Source organism: Panthera leo, chromosome F3 (genome assembly GCF_018350215.1).
Source record: "Panthera leo isolate Ple1 chromosome F3, P.leo_Ple1_pat1.1, whole genome shotgun sequence".
In the NCBI taxonomy this organism is placed as follows: domain Eukaryota; kingdom Metazoa; phylum Chordata; class Mammalia; order Carnivora; family Felidae; genus Panthera; species Panthera leo.
The window spans coordinates 8,262,540-8,276,519 of NC_056696.1; positions in this window are offsets into that span (position 1 = coordinate 8,262,540).

The following is a 13,980-nucleotide window of genomic DNA, read 5'->3' on the forward strand; positions in this document are numbered from 1 at the left end:
GGTTACTGGAGTAATGACTGATCCTTGAACAGTGAGGCTGGACTTTGTAGTTACTGGGTTGCTTTCTTATCTTTTATACTTTCTTGTGTATCGGCACAAATAAACTCACATTAATTGAGATAACCTGACTGCCCGTCTGTTCCTTGCCATCCTGAGGGGCCTAACACACTTCCTAAAGTTACAGCTATCCCCAAGATAACATCCTGAAGAAATAACAGAAGGGCTGTGGTAACTGTGTCGTGATTAGATGCAGACCCACACTGGTGATCTCCACAGTAAATCCCCCAGATCCGCTCTGTAAGTTTCCACATCAAATTAATTGTTGCCAAATATCCTGGACTTATAAAGATGAATTGGAAGCATTGAAGACACAGATGAAAAATCCATTCAGGAGATGAGCATACCACAGACACAGAGTTTGTTAGAGCTGGAAGAAAAATTAGGACTCTTGAAGCCCAAAAACATCTTTTTTTAAATATATGAGGAAAATGAGGTGCAGAACACACACACTGAGCTAACTAGAGGCAGATGTGTTTTAAATATAGAAATTGTCTTAAATACATATTATGATTGACTTAATAAATGCAAAAATTGCTAATAATATGCTGAATATTTGGAGCAAGTGGAAGTTTACAGAGATTTGTGGAAGATGGTAGTCACACTACCCCTAAGCAGAAGACGGGCCTTCACAACGCCATGACAGGGATCAGAGGAAGAGGGGCAAGGTAAAGGCATATTCAGCCTGGCGTCTCTTCCTACTAAATTTGGGTAGGGATTTATAATATCAGAAGAAGGTCAACAGTTGTGTGTAGTAAGCCCATTGTGGACACTTGTTCAAAAGTGAAAAGAATGCCATAAAAACTACCATTTAATTTATGGATTGAAAACAAAGTTCTTATTTTGAAGTTTGTCACTCAGCCAATCAGCTTGTAGTCATCTATATGAAAAGGATGTGTGAGATAGATTCTTTAAGTCTAAGGTCTGCTGACAGTCAAGTCTTGCTAGTTGTTGGTATGGTCATGTAATCAGGGAAGCCTAATCACGTTGTGCCACAGTGTGATGCTCGGTTGCATGCGTCAATTTAGCTGGGTGACAGCCCCCATGTGTTCAGTAAACACTAACCTAGGAGTTGTTGAGGAGATATTTTGTAGATATGATTAAAGTCTACCGATGGTTTTGTTTAAGTAAGGAGGATTGTTTCATATCATCTGGCTGGGCCTGATTCAGTCAGGTAGAGAGGCCACAAGAACAGAACTAAAGGTGTCCTAATGGGAAGAAATTCCACCTGTGCACTGCAGCACCAGCTCCTACCCAAGTTCCTGCAGCCTGTTCCACAGCCTGCCCTGGGGATTTCAGCCTTGCCTAGTCAGCCCCACTAAAGATAGGCCAGTCCTTTGCAATAAGTCAATCTCTCTCTCTCTCTCTCTCTCTCTCTCTTTCTCCCCCACCCCACCTAATAAGTGTGTACCCTATTCGCTCTATTTTTATGGTAGAACTCAAACTGATAAACATGGTAATAATCCCAAAATCCTAGTGGCTTAAAACCACAGAGGTTTTATTATTATTATTTGCACACTTTTTTTATTTGAGTATAGTTGACACACAAGGTTACATTAGTTTCAGGTGTACAACTTAGTGATTTGACAAGGTTATACGTCATGCTGTGTTCACCACAGGTATAGCTACCATCTGTCCCATTGCATCTATCACCTCACATCTGTCAGAATAGCTGAAATAGAAGAAACAAGTGTTGGTGAGAATGTGGAGGTAAAGGAACCCTCTTGCATATTGCTGAGAATACAAACTGGTGCGGCCAGTATGGAAAACAGTATGAAGTTTCCTCAAAAAATTAAAAATGGAAATGCCATATGATCCCATAATTCCACTATTGGATATTTATCCAGGGAAAACAAAAACACTAACTCAAAAAGATATGTGCGTTTCTATATTTATCACAGCATTAGTTACAATAGCTAAGATGTGGAAGCAGCCTAAGTGTCCATCAATACAGGAATGAATAAGGAAAATGTGGTATACACATGATGGAATGTTACACAGCCATAAAAAGGATGAGATCATGCCATTTGCAACAACACGGATGTACCTAGGCCACTCAGGGACCCAAGTTGACAAAGCCAATATTGGTGGTCACTGTATCAGAGGGAAAGGAGATCCCTGGAGGGTCTTACATCAGCAAGCAATTAAATTCTGGCCAGGAAGTAACACATGCCCTTTTGCTCACAATATAATGGCCACAACTTGTCACATAATCTCAACCAGTCTAATGCTAAGAAGTTCAATCCTATCGTATTTCTGGAATGGTGGAGTCCAAAATATTTAGTGAATAGTATTAATGACTAACATAGTTAATTAGAAACATACCAACTTATCAATGAGCTTCTCATTTACACTGAGGACAAATTTATGAGAATAAAAATTAAGGAATATTTAAGAATATAAAGAATACAAGAATTCTAGGATCAGAATGACTCTCTAAGAAAGGATGAATGGAAACAAAACAGAATACCTTAACCTTTGGCATTAGTGATGTTAAAAGAAAAAAATCAACCCTGAAAACTTTACTCAGAAATGTCAACAAACTGACTTCATGCTTACACAAGGGCAAAAATAATCATGGATGTAAGGGGTTCAAATTGCTTTCTTTTATGTGGTCATGGCTTCTAGATATCTGTGTAGGTGAACTTCATTGTCAACATCTAAGATAACAGGTAAATAAAAGCATAACTAAAGAGAAGCATGTTCTCAAGTGAGCTTTGTGAGTGTCTCCAAAGTCTTCTGATACAAGGATCCTCAGTTGATGTGTGTGTGGCAGCTCCCTTTACTGTGTAGGTTGGCTGCTTACTAACCTTTGTCTCATTTTCTTCATGAAATAAAACCATCTATTTTTTAAATATGTGTTTCCCTCCTCTTTTAAACAAATAATGTATCCTAAACATATATTACCAATTTCTCTTAAAATTATATCCCAGGAAGCAAAGGGCCTTTCATCAGGATGTCATATATTGCCTAAGAAACTTATACTTTATTCCAATTCATCCAGGTTTTAAGAGATAAAAATGCAACAAAAGGTATTCGTTTTATGTGTGAAATAACACATATGGGAGAACCATTCAATGTAACTAACATTTCTGAAACACCAATTCTCTGCAGTTCTGGAGTTGGTGCTATGGAACAGATGAGTTCATAACAGAATAATGAGTGTGCTTGTCCTCAAAGGAGCTTATAATCCAATATGGAAAGCATACCCAAACATGGGATCCCTCCAGTTGGAGCAAATAATTCTCTAACATTTGCCTACCGCAGTGTAGTTAAAAATAATCCAATCCAGAGTAATGTTTCCCCAAAGACCCAGGAAAGAATAGGACAGTGAGGAGACATGAAGTGTGTCAAAGCTGACCCACTCACTTACATGGACACATTCCTTTCCATAAACCCAGCTGTATGTGTCCCACAACCATCTCACTTGCCTCCACTGTCATGAGCCAAGGCACACCAGGGGTTATGTGGTGGGAGCAGTCCACCCTACATCTTTACATTGTATACAATAGGGAAACTTTTTTATTGAAAATGTAAAACAGAGAATATCTAAAATCATCTGTTTTTAGTATGATAATCACTATTAGAAATTTATAACAATGTCAATGACAGAATACTCCTGTTCAGGGAAAAAAAATTTTTTTGTTGGTCTAAATTTTAGCCAAGTGACTACATCTAGAAGGGACAGCTCCCACTGCCCTGGCCTTGGTATATACAATACTGTTCATGGGTGATGCTCTTTTTCAGTTTCCGGTAAAGGGTAAAAACAATGAGCACTAATTGTCATCAATCCCAAGCAAAATCTGTGTTTATTCATTTTTTCAACAAATATCTAACAATCCTGTATTGTTTCCAAGTTCTGTGTTGATTGCTAGCCATACCAAGATGAATAAGATAGTTTCTGCTCTTGGGACCTCAGAGTTTAGGGGGAAAAAAGAAAGAAAAAATTGAAATGTTATATTTAAAACTTAAAGAATACTTTGCTTCCTACCGTGAGAGAATAGGTAGTACTGATCAATCCATTTGCAGAAAACAACTAGAAAAGCTGGAAAAAGATTAAATACTACATTTGTTTGAATGCATCAGAGATACACCAAGCCAGGGAGGAAAACTGCATGATCAAAATCTGAGAGAGAAAACCAACAGATATGAGTTAAGAATTTGTAGGCACTTTTCTTCAGAGGAATCTGCTGATTCTAAAAGCACGGAGGCTGATCAGAGTTTTCAGTGGACTCAAGGGACTAGAAATACAATACTGGAAATCAGATTCACCAAGTGAGATGGGCTCTTACAAGCTGCAGTCTTACAGTTGGGATTCTGAAGGATAATACACAAGGAGTAAAGATGAACTGGAAACAGACCAGCCCTATCAGGAGATTTCCAATGGTCCCTATCTCTGAAGTCAGATGGTTCGGGGTCGTTATTCCTTCCAGCTTAGCCACTTACATTTTCAAAACCAATGAAAGATATGAACCCATAGATTCAAAAATTCTCATGAGTCCCAAGGAAGATTAATACAAAGAAAACCACTCCTAGTGAAACAGCTAACTACCAACACAAATTAGACAGATTTTTTTTGAAAAATACATATTACCTTTAAAGAAGTAACAATAATGATGGCTGAGTTCTCAACAAACAACAGATTCCAGAAGACAGTGGAGTGAGTAATAACTTCAAAGTGCTTAAATAAACGCCACCCTGAATTCTTTACACAAGAAAAAATATTCTCAAAAGATTATGAGGAAGTTAATTTTCAGGCAAAGAAAACTTAAGGTTTTGTCACTCACCAAAAGAAACACTAAAGGTTCTTCCTCATTCAGAAGGCAATGAGCCAAGATGGAAGACTTGAGATTCAAGACAGAATGAAAATTAACAGAAAGAGTTGGTATGTGGACACATTTAAACAATTGGACTGTGTAAGTAAATATTTATTTCTTATAGCAATACAACCTGGTGAGCATGGGGAAGTGAGAAGTAAATAGAGTTCAACTGTCCTAAGGGCCTTGCGTTGTCCAGGAAGGAATGAAGGCATTTATTTATTTATTTCAGATTTTAGTAAATCAAGAATGTACATTATAATCTATAGGGTAATCATTAAATGAGTAATCAAATGATATATGGCCAATAAGCTAGTAAATGGGAGAGAGGCAGATTAAAAAATAATTAATTCACTAGAAGGCAAGAAGAGAGACAAAGGAACACAGCAGAGTGCAGACAAATAGAAAATGATAATAAGATATGTTAAACCAAATTTACTCATAGTGACCTCAATTTAATTTTTTTCCTATTTGTTTTTTTTTTCACCATGATAAGTGTCCTCTTTAATCGCTATCCCCTCTTGCGCCCATCCCCATACCCACCTTCTCTCTGGTAACCATCAGTTTGTTCTCTACAGTTAAGAGTTTGTTTCTTGGTTTGAGTCTCTCTTTTTTTCCTGCTTTGCTCATTTGTTTTGTTTCTTAAACTCCACATATGAGTGAAATCATATGGTCTTTCTCTAACTTATTTCAGTTAGCGTTATACTGTCTAGCTCCACCCATGTTGTTGCAAATGGCAAGATTTCATTCTTTTTTACGGCCAAATAATATTCCATTGTATGTTGTGGAATATAATATACCACACCTTCTTTATTAGTGGACACTTGAGCTGCTTCCATAGTTTGACTATTGTAAATAAGGTTTCAATAATCATAGAGGTGCGTGTATCCCTATAAATTAAAGAACAAGGTGGGAGAATCCACGATACTAGATATCAAGACATTATAAAGCTACAAAGTTAAGATAAAGTGGTATTGGTGCAAGAATGAACAAATAAAAAATGAATAGACAAATGCAACACGACAAAAAAATCAAGGAAGAGACCCATGCATGTATACACAATTGGTTTACAACAAAGGAAACACTGCAAAGAAAAAATTTACTTTTCAATAAAAGATGCCAATATTAAGAAAAAACAAAAAAGGAAGGAAAGAAAATTGACCCGTACCCCACAGTATACAAAAAATCAATTACAGGAGCATGGTGAATCTAAATGTAAAAAGCAAAACAATGAAGTTTCTAGAAAATAATATAGGAGGACATCTTCATGTACTTAGAACAGGGAAAGATTTCTTGCACAGAACATATAAACCACTCAAGGAGCCATATGAAGGAAGTTACATGTTAAATTGAGCAACACTAAAATTAAGAAATTCCGTTTATCAAATTACACCATTGAGAGAATTAAAAAAAAAAAAAAAAACAAGCCACAGAATGGGAAAAGATATATACAAAGAATAAGCATCAGAAAAGGTGATATGCAATTAGCCAATAAATATATGAAAAGGTGCTCATCTCTTTAATAAATGGACAATGCAAATTAAAACCACATTTAAATATATGACATCTACCAAATTGGCTAAAATTTAAAAAACTGACAACACTAGCTTTGGTGAGACTGTGGAGCACCCAGAACTTTCCTACACTGCTAAGAAGAGTGTAAATTGTTACAACCACTCTGGTAAACTGTCCTTATCTTTTAAGCTGAACACACATATTCCTATCACCTAGTAATGTTATTCTTAGGTGTAAAAGCAATGGTTCTATATGAACACAACAATTGAAAGAACAACACTATTCATAATAGCCAAAAAAAAAAAAAAAAACCCAAAAACAAAAACAAAAAACAAAACCATCCACAGTAGGATGGATAAATTTGGATGTGTTCATACATAGAAGTACTAAAAAGTAATGAGAATGAATGAACTAACTACAGCTACATTAACACCATGGTTGAATTTCACATAGTGATGACCAAAAAAGCCAGAAATACACACAAAAAAATACTTACATTATGTGCCCATTGATCTGAAGTTCAAAACTCAGCAAAAAGAACCTGCTGTCGTTAGGATGGTGGTCACCTTTGGTTGGGTAGTGAGCCAGAGAGCATGAGGGAGGGTTCCAGGGGGCTCAGACCACCTGGTGTTGTGTGACAGATCAGAATTTGAAGTCAGGGTTTCCTGTCTCCCCAACTTGCACTTTCTTGTTTTAGGAACCTACCTGGTCTAACACTGCCTAGCATGGCACCAATTTATTCTAATGATGTTCCTGAAATATTTGCTTTAAATTAATATATAAATGTAGCATAATTCACAAGTACCCTCTTAATATACTGATTTGTCAACTCTAAGCACCATTAGGTTCTCTCAACCAATGAAGGCTAATTTATTTTATGTGAATTTGAAAAAGTATGATATAAAATATAAAGTCTTTATCAACAACCAAATTATAGGAAGAGACCAAAGGTCCATCAACTGATGAGTGGATAAAGAAGATATATATATATATATATATATATATATATATATATATATATATCCACATATATATATATGTGTGTGTGTGTGTGTACACATATGTATATGTATATATATATATATATGTATATAATGGAATACTACTCAGTGATGAAAAAGAATGAAATCTTGCTTGGATGGAACTAGAGTGTATTATGCTAAGTGAAGTAAATCAGTCAGAGACAGACAAATATCATATGACTTCACTTATATGTGGAATTTAACTCATATGTGGATGAACATAGGGGAAGGGAAGGAAAAATAAGATAAAAACACAGAGGGAGGCGAACCATTAAGAGACTCTTAAATACAGAGAACAAACTGAGGGTTGCTGGAGGGGAGCAGTGGGGGTTGGATTAAATGGGTGATGGGCATTAAGGAGAGTACTTGTTGGGATGAGACCTGGGTGTTTTATGTAAGAGGTGAATCACTGGGTTCTACTCCTGACACCAAGACTACACTGTATGTTAACTAACTTGAATTTGAATTTATATATATATATATATATATATATATATATATATATATATGTCTTTATACAAGTGGCAGGCCGACTTCTAAAATGGCAGATGATCTCATGTCTCAGTATTCACACATGTACATTTAATGAAGCAAGCTGTCCTGTCAGCAGACAGGTCTACATGGCAAGCACCTGAGGGCTGAGGGCAGCCCCTTCAACCAACAGTCAACAAGGAACTGATACCCTCAATCCAACTAAACCCCAGCAACAACCTCACACATGAGCAGATTCTTCCCCAGTCTCGCCTGGGAGAGACTAAACCTATAGCAGCCCTGTGAAATGCCCTGAAGCAGAGGGCTCAGCTCAGCTGTGCTCAGATCCCTGACCTATAAGGACCTTAACATAATAAATGTGTGTTGTTTTAAGCCACTACATTTTGGGTTGATCTGTGACACAGTAAGAGATAACTAATAGAGTACACAGCTGAAATAATACAAAGTCTCCACCTTCTGCCCTCCTGCTGCGCCAATCCTTTTTTTCATTGCAAGAACCATAATTACAAAGTTCAAGGCTCAGTGAATTTTGATCTGTTTATCCTTTTGCCTCATGGAATTACATGGAGAACAGGCTCACATGTGGAGGACTCTGATTCTTTTTTTCCTTTAATTTTAAATCCAGTTAGTCAACATATAGTATTATATTAGTTTCAGGTATACAATCTAGTGATTCAACAATTCCATACATCAACCGGTACTCAACAGGACAAGTGCCTTCCTTAATCCCCATCACCTATTTCACCTATCCTCCTACCCCCTCCCTCTGGTGACCATCAGTATGTCATCTGTAGTTAAGAGTCTGTTTCTTGGCTTGCCTATCTCTCTCTCTTTTTTCCCCTTTTCTCATTTGTTTTGTTTCTTAAACTCCACATATGGGTGAAATCTGACTGACTTATTTTGCTCAGCATAATAGTCTCTAGCTCCACCCACGTTGTTGCAAAAGGCAAGATTTCATTCTTTTTGTGGCTGAATAATATTCCATTGTATATACATACAATGTATATCCATTTATCTATTAACAGATACTTGGGCTGCTTCCATAGTTTGGCTAATGTAAACAAATATTGCTATAAACATAGGGGTGCATGTATCCCTTTGATTTAGCGTTTTTGTATTCTTTGGGTAAAAACTCAGTAGTGTGATTCCTGGATGGTAGGGTAGTTCTATTTTTAACTTTGTGAGGAACTCTCATACTGTTTTCCACAGTGGCTACACCAATTTGCATTCCCATCAACAGTTCAAGAGGGTTTCCCTTTCCCCACATCCTCACCAACACTTGTTTCTTGTGTTTCTTATTTTAGCCATTCTGACAGGTTTGAGGTAAATCTCATTGTAGTTTTGATTTGCGTTTCCCTGATAAATGAGGATGAGCATCTTTTGATGTGTCTGTTGGCCATAGGGATGTCTTCTTCGAAGAAATATCTGTTCATGTCTTCTGCTCATTTTTTAATTGGATTATTTGTTTTTGGGGGTGTTACATTTTATAAATTCTTTATAGATTTTGGATACTGATCCTTTATCAGATATGTCATTTGCAAATATCTTCTCCCATTCCTTGAGTTGCCTTTAGTTTTGTTGATTGTTTCCTTCACTGTGCAGAAACTCATTGTTTTGATGTAGTCCCAATAGCTTATTTTTGCTTTTATTTCTTTTGCTTCACAGGACATATCTAGAAAGAAGTTGCTATGACCGATGTCAGAGAAATTGTTGCCTGTGTTCTATTCTAAAATTATTGTTATTTCAGGTCTCACATTTAGATGTTTTTTTAAAGTTTATTTATTTATTCTTGAGAGAGAGAGAGAGAGAGAATGACCAAGCATGAGCAGTGGAGAGGCAGAGAGAGAGGGAGAGAGAATCCCAAGCAGACTCTACACTGTCAACACAGAGCCTGACACAGGGCTCAAACTCATGAACCAGTGAGCCCATGACCTGAGCCAAAACCAAGAATCAGGCGCTTAGCCAACTGAACCACCCAGGTGCTCCTCACATTTAGGTTTTTTAATCCATTTTGAATTTATTTTTGTGTATGGTATAAGAAAGTGGTCCGGCTTCATTCTTTTGCAAGTAGCTGTCCAGTTTTCTCTGTTGAAGACATTGTCTTCTCCCTATTGGATATTCTTTCCTGCTTTGCCAAGGATTAATTTACCATATAATTGTGGGTTTATTTCTGGGTTTTCTATTCTGTTCCGTTGATCTATATGTCTATTTTTATGCCAATATCATATCGTTTTGCCTACTATGACTTTGTAATATGACTTGAAGTCCAGAATTGTGATGCCTCCAGCTTTGCTTTTCTTTTTCAAGATTTCTTTGGGTATTTAAGGTCTTTTGAGGTTCCATACAAATTTTATGATTGTTTGTTCTAGCTGTAAAATGTTGTTGGTATTTTAATAAGGATTGCATTGAATGTGTGGATTGCTTTGAGTAGTAGGGACATTTTAACAATATTTGTTCTTCTAATCCATGAGTATGGGATGTTTTTCCATTTCTTTATGTTGTGTTCACTTTCTTTCTTTAGTGTTTTATAGTTCTCAGAGTACAGGTCTTTCACCTCTTTGGTTAGGTTTATTCCTAGACATCTTACTATTTTGGGTGCAATTGTAAATGGGATTGTTTTCTTAATTTCTCTGTTTGCTGCTTCATTATTGGTATATAGAAATGCAATAGATTTCTGTACATTGATTTTGTATCCTGTGACTTTACTGAATTTATTCATCAGTTCTAGCAATTTTTTGGCAGAGCCTTTTTCTAGACAATCATTTTATCTGCAAATAGTCAGCATTTTACTTCTTCCTTACCAATTTGGATGCCTTTTATTTATTTTTGTTGTCTGATTTCTGTGGCTATGATTTCTAGTACTATGTAGAATAAAAGTGGTGAGAGTGAACATCCTGGAGTTGTTTCTGGCCTTAAGGGAGAAGCTCTCAGTTCTTCCCCATTGAGGCATATCATCTGTGGGTTTTCCATATATGGCCTTTACTGTGTTGAGGTATGTTCCTGCTAACCCTACTTAGTTGAGGGTTTTTATGAAGAATGGATGTTGTACTTTGTCAAATGCTTTTCCTGCATCTATTGAAATGATCAGGTGTTTCTTATTTTTTCTCTTATTGATGTGGTGTATTACACTGATTGATTTGTAAATATTGAGCCACTCTTGCAACCCAGGAATAAATCCTACTTTATTGTGGTGAAGCATTTTTTCTTAATGTATTGTTGGATTAACTTTATTAGTATTTTGTTGAGGATTTTTGTGTCTATATTCATCAGGGATATTGGCCTATAGTTCTCTTTTTTAGTGGAGTCTTTATCTGGTTTTGGTATCAGTGTAATGCCAGTCTCAAAGAATGGATTTGGAAGTTTTCCTTCCTTTTCTATTTTTTGGAATAGTTTGAGAAGAATAGGTATTAACTCTTCTTTAAATGTTTGGTAGAATTTGTCTATGAAGGCATCTGGTTCTGGAATTTTGTTTGTTGGAAGTTTTTTGATTGATTACTGATTTAATCTCCTTGCTGGTAATTGTTATGTTCAAATTTTATTACTTCTTCCTGATTTAGTTGTGGTAAGTTATGTTTCTAGGAATTTATCCATTTTTATAGGTTATCTAATTGGTTCACATATAGTTTTTCATAATATTCTTTTATTTTATTTATTTATTTTTAACGTTTATTTATTTTTGGGACAGAGAGAGACAGAGCATGAACAGGGGAGGGGCAGAGAGAGAGTGAGAGACAGAATCGGAAGCAGGCTCAAGGCTCTGAGCCATCAGCCCAGAGCCTGACGCGGGGCTCGAATTCACGGACCGTGAGATCGTGACCTGAGCTGAAGTCGGACGCTTAACCGACTGAGCCACCCAGGCGCCCCCATAATATTCTTTTATAAATGTTTGTATTCCCGTGGTGTTGGTTGTTAAATTTCTCCTCTCTCATTTGTGATTTTATTTATTTGAGTCCTTTCCTTTTTTCTCGATAAGAGGACTTGGATTCTTTTTTTCTTTTTGTGTTTTAAGTAGGCTTCACACCCAGCATGGAGTCCAATATGCGGCTTGAACAAACAAACAACCCTGAGATCAAGACCTCAGCTGAGATCAAGAATCAAACACTTAACTGGCCAAGCCACCCAGGCATCCAAAGATGACGCTGATTCTTAAATACATCAGAACTTCTACAGTTCACTAGAGAATTGTTGTGCTGCTGGTGTTTTCTATTATTATAACTTATGACTGAAGCATCTTTTTCCTTTGTTTTCCATGAGTTTCTGAGAGGCTGTGTTGAATATTTACTGATTCTGTTGGGATCCTAGAGAACAGTGAATTACAGTCTTCTCCATAAACACTAAGGTGAGGAATTCAGCCTGGAAAAAAACTTTAACACCTCAAAACTGTAAAGAGTACATGCATGACTAAGATGCGAGAAATGAAAACTGAGCATTTTGAAAAGAAGATGGGGAAGGACTGTCCAAGCTGGGGAAGAGGCTGTGAACTAATGGAGACAGGGATGGCTGAGCCAAACCTGAGTCACGTTTCCATCACAGAGCACTGAGCAAATGTTCAGCCCAGCTGTGCTGGTGCTTAAATAAAAATATATGTTCTATCTGGATCTCCTTTTTACTCTTTTATAGTATTCAAGAAAAGGTCCTAAATTAAAAAAAAAAATCAGCATGTAAGATAGACAGCAGGTTTGGAGGATTGTTTTTACCTAGTGATCATCCTCTCTTGTGCCTGATGCTTTTAAGCAGCTGAACTGGGTAGCTACACGGTGACACTCACATAGACATGATTGCACTTAAATTAAACCTGAACTGATGTTTTTAAAAGTGAAGATGCAAAGAGGAGTAAACAGCTCCATGAGTCTAGCTTGTAAATCAACATCTGGTTCCCAGGACATTCAACAGGAAGATAGATTTCTGGGTAAACTATAGATGCAGACTGAGAGTCTTCAGAGGAATCAGTAGCTATGTCACAACATCACCTTCCTTCCCTTCCATCCTGGCTACAGGGTAGAGTGCTGGGCCACCTTCTGTGCAGCATGCCAGATGGAACCCTGACCTACCTACGGTGAACCTAGGTACCACAGAGACCATGTCAGGCTTGCAGATCACTGTGAGCCCAGCACTCAGCACACAGGAGGCTCATAGTAAACACCTAATAAGCAGCTGTTGAATGAATGAGTAAATGGATGTATGAAGTGGCTTTCAAGACCATTTTCTTATATGCATAATAAATGGACATGCCTCTGTTTGTGATTTGTTCATAAAAGAAGCTGCCTTTGAAGCCATGATGTGTTTTTGGCTCAGCCATCTATATTCATTTTCAAGATCCTACACATTCCTGATCAACTGAGATTGGAAACCCCAGACCAGTGCTACTCATCAGGCCTTGGTAAACATCGGGAGTCACTCTTCTAGATGAAATGTCCAGTGGGATCCAGGTGGTTTCCACAATAGCGTGTGGTGTCTGCAGAACTTCCTGGCTGTGCTGGCTTGGCCTTGGTGAGTGCTGTTGAAATCACTTGGATTTGGGGACTAGAAAGACCAGCTGGCTGCTATAACTGGGCTGTCACCAAGGTTGAAATCCAATCTGTCAGGACACCCTGAAGTGATTGGATTTGAGGATTCATCCAGAATAACCAAACTCAAGGGAATAATGTATAATAAGCCAGAGATTCCTGGAGAAATCTGACTTCTAATATCAACCTGTGTATATTCTGTCCTGAGGGAAGGCTATTTGGAGAGCCTGCTGTAATCATAAGCTTGTTTGGTGAGTATGAAAATCCAAGTCAAGGGACATATGTGGACATAGGGACACACTTGCCAAGGACCTGGAGCAATCCTGCTAGCTGACTGGAGCATTACCCCTCACTCCTGAATAGTGGTGTAAACACACTGATAAGATTTTGCTTGATGGACTTCTCTTTTCATGTCCACTGCCTTTCTTCAGGTAGGACTGCTTTAGGCTTTGAGTTGAGCAAGGCTGTTCTTCTGAACTCCAGGAGGTATCAGTGTCCAGAGAAAATAATCCTCCTCCATCTTCACCCCCCATCACACATACTCACATACACCCTTAGTTAACCACACCA